At 35.4% G+C, this 11677-nt stretch overlaps 1 pseudogene; it reads left to right on the top strand.

The window, feature by feature from the left end:
• The first annotated feature begins 10406 nt into the window (after window positions 1-10406).
• LOC145241921 (5S ribosomal RNA) lies at window positions 10407-10524 on the top strand (annotated as a pseudogene).
• The last annotated feature ends 1153 nt before the right edge of the window (window positions 10525-11677 follow it).

Below are 11677 nucleotides of genomic sequence, written 5' to 3' on the forward strand. Positions count from 1 at the left end.
ATGTGTATTTTACATGTATATGTATGTGTACGTATGTATATGCACATGTATGTATATGCGTATATGTGTGCATCTACATGTGTATGTTTGCATGTGTGTGCACATGCATATGTGTATTGGCGTACATCTGTATGTATGCATGTGTTTATTTCCATGTGTATGTGAGATTGAGAGGGCTCCCGTAAGCCGTGGTGAGGGCAACCCTGCTAGGAGAAGCAAATCTCTGATTTAAAACACCATAAAGATGGAGACCAGTACCCGCATTCAGCTGGTCTGCAGTTTTACTTGTTGCTGGCTATCTTGCTCTTGCTTGTTGCTGGATGTCAACATTTTGAACCGAGACAGAGAGATTTAACTGTCGTACAAAGCTAAAACTCTGTAACATCATTTTTGTATAGATACTCCATCAGGCATTTGTCTATAAAAATAAAAAAAATTAGTCCTGTGACGATGAAAAAGTTTTGACGCATGTAGGCCTAAAATGCTGGAAGCATCTAACAATTGATCTCCCATCATTATATATATCTATGTATGTATGTATGTATGTATGTATGTATATGTGTATGTATGTTTATATATGTCAGGTCATGTCATATGCTACTGGTACCATGTAACTCAGTACTACCTGCTTCATGGTCGGGTCACGGGCAACTAAACTGGTTCCCCCACCAGACTTGTTTGGTGAGGAGGACGGCTAGTCTCCCTGAAGGGTTAAAAACAAGACCTTTCAAAGGGCGAATGAACCTTTTTTCGGGGTCAACGGCCAACTAGCACCGTGTGTTTTTGTGTGTATGTATGTGTGTGCTGGGGTGGAGAAGGCTCCCGTAAGCCGTGGTGAAGGCAACCTTTCTAGGAGAAGCAAATCTCTGATATAAAAACCATAAAGCGGGAGACCAGTACCCGCATTAAGCTGGTCTGCAGTTTAACATTTTGCTGCCTATCTTGCTCTTGCTTGTTGCTGGATCTCAATATTTTGAACTGAGATAAAGAGATACTTAGCTGTCGTACAAAGCTAAGACTTTGTAGCATCATCTGTGTATAGATACTACCTCGGGCATTTGTCTATAAAATGGTCCTGTGGTGATGGAAGTCATTTTGGGCTCATGGACTTTAAATGTCTGAGGGAGTCGCGCTCGTCTGACAAGACGTTGCAATCATCATGTATGTTTATATATGTACATGTGTATGTATATATGTATGCGTGTATATATGTTTGTGTGTATGTATATACGTATATATATTTGTATGTATATGTATATATGCATATATGTCTGTATGTGTATGCATGCATGTGTGTATGTATGCATGCATGTGTGTATGTGTGTATGTATGCATATTTATATATGTATTTGTATGTATGCATATGTGTATGCATGTGTATATGTGCATGTATGTGTGTATATGTATGTATATGCATATATATGTATGTGTATGTTTATGTAGGTAAGTGTATGTGTATATGTGTACGCATATGTATGTGTATGTTTATGTATATGTGTGTATGTATATGTATATTGATGTATATGTGTATGTATGTGTGTATGTATATGTATGTATGTGCATTAGGCATTGTGAATGTATATATGTGTGTATGTTTATAGATATGTACGTGTGTATGTGTATATATTTATGTATGCCAATGACCGTCTTGTGTATATTTGCACGTGTGTATGTATATGTATGTATATGTATGTGTATTATGTATTGTGTATATATGTATGTAGGTGTGTTATATGTATGTGTATGTATGTGTACATATGTATGTATGCGTGCATGTATATATATATGTATGTATACCAATGACCGTCTTCAGTATCATGTCTGCTTGAGCATTGAAGTTGCCGGCAGGACTATATAAGTCATTTTTGGGCTCATGGACTTTCAGTGTCTTAGGGAGTGGCACTCGTCTGACAAGACGTTGCAATCTTCATATATATATATATATATATATATAAGAAATTTAAGAAATTCGTTTCTTATCGTTGAGCACTTCCAGTTGAAAATAAACTCGCTCAATTTAGCTCTTCAGAAAATCATATAATGATTAGATCACTCTGACAGACGCTAAAAAACATCTAAAAAATAAATATTTAAATTTCAACAGCATTTCTCGCGGTTAACGATGGCCGAATGGATTAAATCCTTGCTAATGACGCCAAAGATGGCTTCTGTTGACGGGTTCGAATCTATTGACTGGTGTTAATCGTGACACACTGCACTGATGATTCCCGAAAAGATAAAACACTAGTGTCTGTAGGTATTTAGTAATTATTATAGTTATATATATATATATATATATATGTATATATATATATATATATATATATATATATATATATATATATGCTCTCTTAATCGGGCCCTCTGGTGTAGAAAATGACGGCTTTCTTCTAGATAATTAATAAAGAGCAAGAGATTAAGAGACGAATTCGAGAGTATTAGACACTGCATGAAATAAGAGCGGGAATCAAGCAAATAAATCAGAGAGGATGAGAGTAATAAACAGAAAAAAGATATAAGTGACTTGTTGAATACATTTTAATAAGGTATACGTTGGACAATTAAAGAGATTTTTGGACATAACTCAATCCCAAAATCAGGGAATATTTAAACCTGTATTTCTTGTAAGAGAACATGAAAGAAGTGTAAAAGTGTTTTGTTCCGGGAAATAATTTTTTCCCGTCCTAGGGCGGGTATTCTGATAGTAACCTAATAAGACAAAGCATAAGATTCTAATTTAATTTGCGTTGACATCTGACCTGATGATCGCCCAATGTTTTGATGCTTTTGAATTTAGTTTTATTTATTTTCTTGTTTTTTTTTATGCTAATGTTGGTCAGAAGCGTACAACTTGAGAAGAAGCCGAAACTGTGTCCCTTAATTTCGCCTCTGATGTCGAAAAGTAAAATAAAAGTGAAACAAAATGATACAATTGTGTGTGCTGGTATTCAAGTTGTTTTTTGGTGTGTTTTTTGTGTACTTTCGTTTTCTATTTTTTTTCTCTCTCTCTCTCTCTCTCTCCTCTTCAAAGAAAATGCCGCTCTAAAGTGCTGGACACGATTTGAGCCCTTGGTCGAACAAGCGACGGTAACAAGCTTTGGTTCTTTTGATTCTACTGTATAATCAATATTCAAAGCGCGCCACGTCGAAATGAAATTAGTCCAGTCTTGTCGACAAGAAAAACACAATAAATGTTCAAGAGAATGGCGAAAACAACGAAAAATATGGGAAACTCATTTACCGATGCTTTACCAATTTTTATGGCGTTTTACAATTGTTTATCAACAATTTGTTTCCTTCTCCTTATTGGGCGGCGAAACCTCATTTAATCGTTAAAAAAAAACAAAAATTACTTGATCAAATTACGTGATTTTTTTTTTTATTTGACATTTTCCTTTACTTTGTTTTCTGTTCTGTCTTATTTTTGTTTATTTTTAGATTTATTTTTCTTCCTGTTTTCTTTTAATTTTCTTTTTTTTTTTAATTCTTTCCTTTTCTTTTGACGACCTCTAGTTTTCTGATTGTCTTTTTATTTTCTTGTCTTCCTCGCGTGTTTTTCGTCGTCTTTTTTTTCTTTCATTTTTTTTCTTCAGTGTACGTCATCCCTTTCCCCGTATTTTTCTTCCTTATCTTAAATTCTATTTTGTTTTTGTTTTTTTTGTTTTTATTTTCCTTCTACTTTTTCTGTTTCTTCTCCCTTTTCTTTCTTTTTTTTTTGCTGTTATCTTTATTTATTTATCTATTTATTCTTTTTACTTCTCGTCATTTGGTGAAAATTCTTTTTCTTCATTGTCTTTTGGTCATCTTCTCAACTTTTTCTTCTTCGTTAACTTCTTTTCTTTCTTTTTTTTAATCTTACATCACCTTTTCCTTCTTGTTTATCTTCTTTTTTCCTTTTTATTTTACATCACTTTTTCTTCTTCATCTTTTCTATTTTCCATTTAACACCATCATTTTGTTTTTCATTTTACATCATTGTCCTTTTCGTCATTTTTCGTCACTGTTTTTCTTATTTACCTCCATTTTACGCCAATTTTTTCACCTCTATTCATTTTCTCCTTGTCTATTCGCTATAATCTCCTTATTTTCTTTCCGTCTTCCAGTTTATCGTTGTCATTTTCCGGGGTTTTTTGTTGTTTTTTTTCTAATTTTTATTTGTTCTTCTTTTGCCCTTTTCTTATCTTCTTCTTCTATATATATGAAAGGCAAAATGTGTGTGACCATTTCGTGTATGTCTTCAAAATGTTTTTCTCGCACACGCTCCCGGGGTCGTTACTATCGCTTAAAACTGTGTATATAGGTCCTATATAATAATATCTAGGAATTAGGAAAGCGCATAGCGTATAGATTTATTTACGTCAATTTTTACAAAATTATTGCTATTTTGGCTTCTCGCGTGTTGATTGGGCTTTTTAGTATAAAAAAGTGAAACTAAACTCAAACTGACGTGTTCGCGGTATTGCGCCGGAAAAAACGTCCAGAAGCAATCAGCTTTGATTAATCTTGTATATCAGTCAAATTTCTAGAAACAAACTCAGACACTGACGCTGCGTGACTTCTATTTGACCTTCTTAATTAGGTCAAATGAAAGCAGAAAAGTTAACTTTTATTACACATGCCTGTTTTTATAGTTATAGGTAGATAAATAGATTCAAACACGGTGGCCCAATGGTAACATCGCACGGTTTTCTTTTCACACATTAATTTCCAACTCAAGGGTACGGGTTCGATTCTCATACTACCCTACCAAAACATTTTTTATTGTTATTTAACCCCCCCCCCCGGAGTTTGATTTACCTCAAGACACCCGGGCATCGCCGGGTACCCCCCGCTAGTCTATAATATAAATCTCACCTGTGTGTTTAAATGTATGTATGTATGTATGTATGTCTGCCTAAAACTTTTGACAGGCGCGTCAGAATGTGACGAAACTGGTATTGTTTTAAACCTCAAAATTCCGGACGACAAATATCGAAAAATTGGCTCAAAACAATAATTCCTTCACCCTCAATGGGGCCGTTTACTACAAGGAGAGTTCGCTTTTTTCGCAGATATTTTCGAAAGTCATCACCTCATTTCGATTGACTAGCTTTAATTTTGACGTTCGTCACTTCCGTTTTGCGATGGACGCAACAGCAAAGACGTGGCGTTTTTTGTGCTTTTGTTTGTTTGTTTTATTTTTTCACGTTCTTTTCCTGCTTCTTGGTACGGGTTCGAGCCTGCCTGCCTAATACCACAGGCTAGTCTATATATATATTCCACTCAGTTTATTTCATATTCTCTCATTTATTTTTTTTTTTTCCTTTTCATATAGTGCGAATATTTATTCTCATTTCCCATTCCTTTTTGTCATTTTCCCCATCCGTTATTTTATCCTATTTTTGACTTCCACCTTTTTCCTCTTTTTTCGTCATTTCCTTTTCATGTTTTTCCCTTTCTTCTTTTTCCTTTTCTTCTTTTCTTTTAACATTTTTTTCCGCTACCTCTTTTATATTTTGCTTCATCCATTTCATCCTTTCTTTCTATCTTCTTGCCCTCTCCCTGTATTTTAAAACGTTGTTCTTTTTTACGTCTTCTATCCATTATTCCTCTTTGTTACTTCATAAGCGTAACATTAAACTGATCCGGACACCCTAGAGCAAGGTGTATACCTCTATCATACCTCTCCAACCCAGAATCTATCTTTTCAGCACTTTTTTTTTACATAGGCATCACCACATTATCAAGGCCAAGAGGCCGCTCAAGGATTAAAGAGTGTACAGTAGAAATTAGCAAATATAGTAATCGTTAGTAATGGAAATTCGGTAAATTTGTTAACTTATATGGAACGGCTCATCAAGAACTTATTTACGTTAGACTTGAAGACAACCATATTGTACTCAGCCGGCACGCAGGAAAACGGAAGACAATTCCACAGGCGTGCAGTTCTTTGAAAGAAGCTTTGTTCATGGAATCTACGTTTGGGTTTAGGCACAGATAAAGAGTGAGGGGAATTATTGATAGTGTTTTCAGCTAGACGAGTGTTTCTTGTGAAAGTTTGGCGAGGAGGGACCATAGACTGAAGCTAAGTCGAACACTTTCCATGAAAATAACGATACATCAGAGACAAGCTCGCAACATCTCTTCTGTGAGATAGACGTTGCTGGGAAGAGAAAAGGACATCTCCTACGAGGCTACGAAGTCTATTTTGAACTCTATCAAGGCAGGACAAGTTCTTTCTAGCAGCTCCTGCCCAGATGTGGCAACAGTACTCCATCCGTGGACGTACCTGGCTCTTATATAATGAGATGTCTACTTGGTCGATAGAAAGATCCCACTATTTTTCCAGCGACCCTGGCAACAGATTTGATGTAAGTTTTCCATTTAAGATCAGGAGTAATTGTCAAGCCCAGAAGCTTGTCAAAACTTGAGGCCTCCTGAAGACGAGAGCCATTCATTTCAATTGATGCCAGATGTGGATCAGAAGGTTTATGGTGTAAAGAGAGAAGCTTGGTTTTAGATGCATTAAAAGTAACCAGCTACTCCTTTCCCCATTGTACCACGTGCTCAAGATCAGAGGAGAGAGAATCAGAGAGAACTTGGTCGTTTACTGTCTTAGATGTGCTACCATAAATGGGAGTGTCATCAGCATAAATGTCTACAAATGATGTAAGGATGTGATTTGGAAGATCATTAATGTAGATCAGGAAAAGAGTTGAGCCCAGTATGAACCCCTGAGGGACACCAGCATTAATACTGTAAGCTTCTTATTTTTGCCACTTAACTACTACTCTTATGAACCTATCAGAAAGAAATGATTTAATAATTGAGAAGACATTTTCAGCTTTACCATAGCTAGAGATCTTATGAAGTAAACCTTTATGCCATACCCTATCAAAGGCCTTTTATATGTCAAGAGCAATTGCCCTAGAAAGGTTGCCTCCGTCGAGAGATTTGCTAATCCTATGAGATATAACTGTGAGCACATCTGCTGTAGATCTAGCAGAACGGAAACCATATTGAGTGTCACTAAGAAGGTTATTTTTGTTGCGATGGTTGATTACTTCTGTATTTAACACAGATTCCAGCAACTTACTCATGACGCACAGGAGACTTATTGGCCTGTACTGAGAGGGGAATGAACGATCACCTGAATTCTTAAATACAGGGCATACTGATGAGATTTTCCAGGGTGATGGGAAGCTATTCTCCTTAAGACAACGTTTTGTGAATATGGGCGCTAATTCTGGTTGAAGTTTTTTTAGTACTATAATTGGAATACCGTCAGGGCCGGTTGCTTTACTGGAATCAAGGTTTTTGATTAGCTTGGCAACATCACGTACAGATATATGCATATCACATAGCGTGTTTTCTGATACAGGAGGAAATATTGGGGGTTGGCGTTTCTATCTTTTTCTACCTACCCTATTTTCCAACACTATCACTTACTGAAGCTCTCTACAAATAAAGCTGTCTGATGATCCGGGCTTCCTTGCCTAAAATGCACCAAACATTTATGTTATGTTATTTATTTATTTATTTTTATTTTATTATTATTATTATTATTATTATTATTATTATTATTATTATTTTATGTTATTATTAGCTTTCATAGTTGTAGTTTTCACCATGTTTCGGACAACTTATCTTCTGTCTTCTTCGGGCGATAACCGCGGCGGGATAGGAATGCTGTACCTCAACAATTATTGCCTTCCATAGTTGTTGCCCTCTCACCACGTTTTGGCCAATTATTATTTTTTTTTTACAACGTAGACACCACCTGTCAAGGCCTGGAAGCCACTCAAGGATAAGGGTTCAGTAATCACTGGGATAGTATCGTAGTAATCGTTAGTATTGGAGATTTGATAAAGTGTCTTACTTAAGGGGACGGTTCATCAGGAATTTGTTTATGTTGGACTTGATGACATCCAGGTCGTAGTCAGGTTGGAAACAGGCAAACGGAAGAGAGTCTCACGGACGTGCACTTCTAAGAAAGAAGCTTTGTTCATGGAATATACGCTTTGGTTTTGGCACAGATAAAGAGTGGGGAAAATTTTTGACAGTGGTTTCAGCTAGACGGGTGTTTTTCGTGATAGATTGGCGAGTGGGGGGCAGAGATTGGAGCTCAGATGAGTACTTGCCATGGAAGTAACGATAAAACAAAAACAGGCTCGCAACGTCCCTTCTGTGGGAGAGAGGTTGCAGGGAAGAGAAAAGGGCATCCCGCACTAAGCCACGAAGCCTATTTTATAATCTGTCAAGGCAGGATATGTTGTTTTTAGCAGCTCCTGCCCATATGTGGCAGCAGTACTCCATCTTTGGATGTACTTGGCTTTTATATAGATAGTCTTGGCGATTAGTTGGCCAAGACGTGGTGAAACAGCAACAACTGGGAAGATACGGATGGCAGTCCGCAAATAAATAAATGTACAAATAAATAAATATACAAATTACTCGTCTCAAAGGATTCCAATAAAAATGTAATAATACGTAACTTATGTTGTTGTTTTTTCTTTCTTTTTGCAAAAGTCAATTGTTATACAAAGTCAAAAACAAAAATAAAATCACATTTTTCCTCGACAAAATAAATAAAAAAAGAAAACACCATAAATTAATATTTGACGCTGTAAAGAACTTAAATCATAACTTTTACCAGCATGACTGGGTTCGCCATTAAATAATTCTATAAGGTTTGATATGCCTTAAAAGAAAAAAAAGGAATGCACAAACAGTTTATGGGAACACACAAACAGCATCTAGTCCTAAGCTGTAAATGTAAAAGTTTTATTGTGTGGAGTTACCTCTTCGTTTCCAATGTTTCCAGTATTTGTTTTTGTTAACAAATTATAGGTCATTTAATTTTGAATCCAGTAACTTTGGTACCTCCTTTCTTAACAGTTCAGGAACATACAAAACCTCTTTTTCATTTTCTCCTCTTCCTTTCACTGATAACTTTTATCTATAATATAAATCTCACCTGTCTGTTTAAATGTATGTCTGCCTAAAACTTTCGACAGAGGCAACTGACTTTCACGAGATCGGTACCATTTTGAAGCTTGACACTTCGGACGACAAATATTGAAAAATTGGTCCAAAATATTAATATCATCACCCTCAACTAAGTACTTTTCTACAGGGAGGGGTCGTTTTTTCGCCGATATTTTCGAAAGTCATCGGCTCCTTTCAATTATGCAGCCTTAATTTAAGCCTACGTCACTTCCGGTATGGCGATGGGCGTAACAGCAAACACGTCTCGTTTTTTTTTGTTCTTTTTTTTTTTCACTTTCTTTTCCTCCTTCACGGTACGGGTTCAAACCTGCCTGCTTACTACCATGGTTTTTTTTTGTTTTTTGTTTTTTTTGCGCTCGCAACTTTCCTTCTTTTTTTTTTTTTTTTTTTCAACGAACACCCTTACACACACCTCCACTTTCTTTTCCTCCTTCGCGTCACGGGTTCGAACCTGTAATCCTACTACATTTTTTTGTTTGTTTGTTTGTTTGTTTTTGCTCAACATACACCTACAAACACTCGGGCAACGCCGGGCACCTGAGCTAGTTCACTGATAAACGTTGTTCTCTATTTTTCATCTCCTTTTTTGTCTTTTGTGTTCTCCTTTTTTTTCATATTTCTCTTCTCCATCTTTATTCATAATGTGAACTTTGTATTGGACCTTTTTCTTTATTTTTGATGACATAGATTTCTTTTATAAGTACATACTTTCCCCACAATCAAATCTCTCTCTCTTTTCTTTTTTTTCGCTTGTTTATTTCTGTATTATTTCCCTTTATTTTCCCCCTTGGATAACAGCATTATCCTTATTAGATTAATTAATATATAAACACGCAAACAAAAATAGTAAACGCTGAATAACCTACCAAGAAGCGTAGATTCTCGAGGAGATTGCAGAGTAGTATGAGGGGCGAAAGTCGGAACGGCTAAAATACTGTGGTCTTAATCGAGGAATAAACACTGCAAACATGTTGGGAATATGAATAGGTGGAAAATTTGCTTTCATTTACTTAACATGTTGCAAATGTGAAAGTTTATTTCTCTTAAGTATGTCCGGTCTCCTACAAACGTCTAAAGAAAATTCATGAATTAGAGAGGGTATATTAGCTTTTCTTCCATCCGGTTTTGCTTGGGGGGGGGGTTTCTTACGTTGATTGCTTGTGGGTAATTTATGAAAATCGCTGATATGAAAGAACGCGATAAAAATCTGTTTAGGCATTAAAACTAGTTTTATGGCGTTGTTTCTGTTAAATATTATCATTTTATTATTAATAAATATTATTAAACCAGTAATCACTCCCGGTTAAGTTTCCTTGCCAGATAAACGCGACATTAGTTCAAAGTCGATGGCCATTTTCTTTTCAGTCGGGTTCTTTCACATAAGGTTGAGACTTTCCAAGTGTGTTTTTCTCAATTCATTGTACAGCTTAATCACGTTTGATACACCGGTTCCCGTCAGATCACCGAAGTTAAGCAACGATGAGCCTGATCAGTGCCAGATGGGTGATCATTTGGGACTTCCAGGTGCTGTATGTGCCTTCCCCTTATCTTGGTATTGTTTCCAGTCGTTTTGGACTTCTCCTAGCCGCTGGACACTAGCAGTGCTGATTCAAGAGAGGTATGGTTAGTGATTACGCAACCCGTGCTACACAATTACACGCGCAGCTGCCCCTACAGAGTGTAGACTTTTTTATTTCAAGACTGAACGGTGCATCGACATTTTCTCAATTGTAAATAAATAGCTGGATTTATTGTAAATTAAATAGCTGGATTTTAATGGAAATGCGTTGGGTATTAGACTAGAGAACTTTGACAGCAGTGTGCCGAATTAAACCCCGGATATTGTCAGTTGGAAGTGAAGTATAGTTAACAATTAATAGCCTAACAAAAAAATATAAATTAGAAAATTAAAGTAATATTGGTCATTTTGTTAGAGAACAGTAATTGTTGTTTTTTGCGTTTGTTTATTTGGGTGTAAGATTTTTGGAACGAATGAATATTGTAAATGATAATCAACCAATCTTTGATAAAAAAAAAAACGGTTAAAAAATGCCGTTTGCAGCATGTAAAATCTATTATTCAGGAATAATGATTAATTGTTTTTAGCATCTCGTATAACAACTTAAGTATCAGTTTTGCGAAAATTAATTTACCTACTATTGTGGTAGAAAAATAATATTTAGAAATAAAAATTGTAATATTTATTTTAACCCCAAACAATTACGGAAATAGAACAGAAAAACGACTGTGTTTACGACAATAATGAAAAGTATCTCAATTGTAACACTCTTTCAGACGGAATAAATAACTTTAAGAAAATATACTGATAAATATATATATATATATTTACATATATATACAGTATAACTCCTAGAATTTGAACATCTGCTTCGTTCAAAATTCAAGTTTCGTGATAAAAACAATGTGCTGCAGTTAACTTTAATTTTCTAAGAATTAAGAAATAGTAAATGAAATTCATTGCTATATGATACTTCAAGTATCTATTAAGTTGAGTTTACGATATATTGCAAGAAGAATTGTTAAATATTATTACCAGGAACAAAAACATTGAAAACAAATTAAATCTACTCTTACTTGTTAGGTGTTTATTACCTTAGTTATCATCTACAGAAATCATACATTTATGTAAAATACAGTTTTTTTTAGTAATTCATTGAATGAGTCTTAT

Source organism: Euprymna scolopes, chromosome 20 (assembly GCF_053919585.1).
Source record: "Euprymna scolopes isolate OS-2025 chromosome 20, ASM5391958v1, whole genome shotgun sequence".
In the NCBI taxonomy this organism is placed as follows: domain Eukaryota; kingdom Metazoa; phylum Mollusca; class Cephalopoda; order Sepiida; family Sepiolidae; genus Euprymna; species Euprymna scolopes.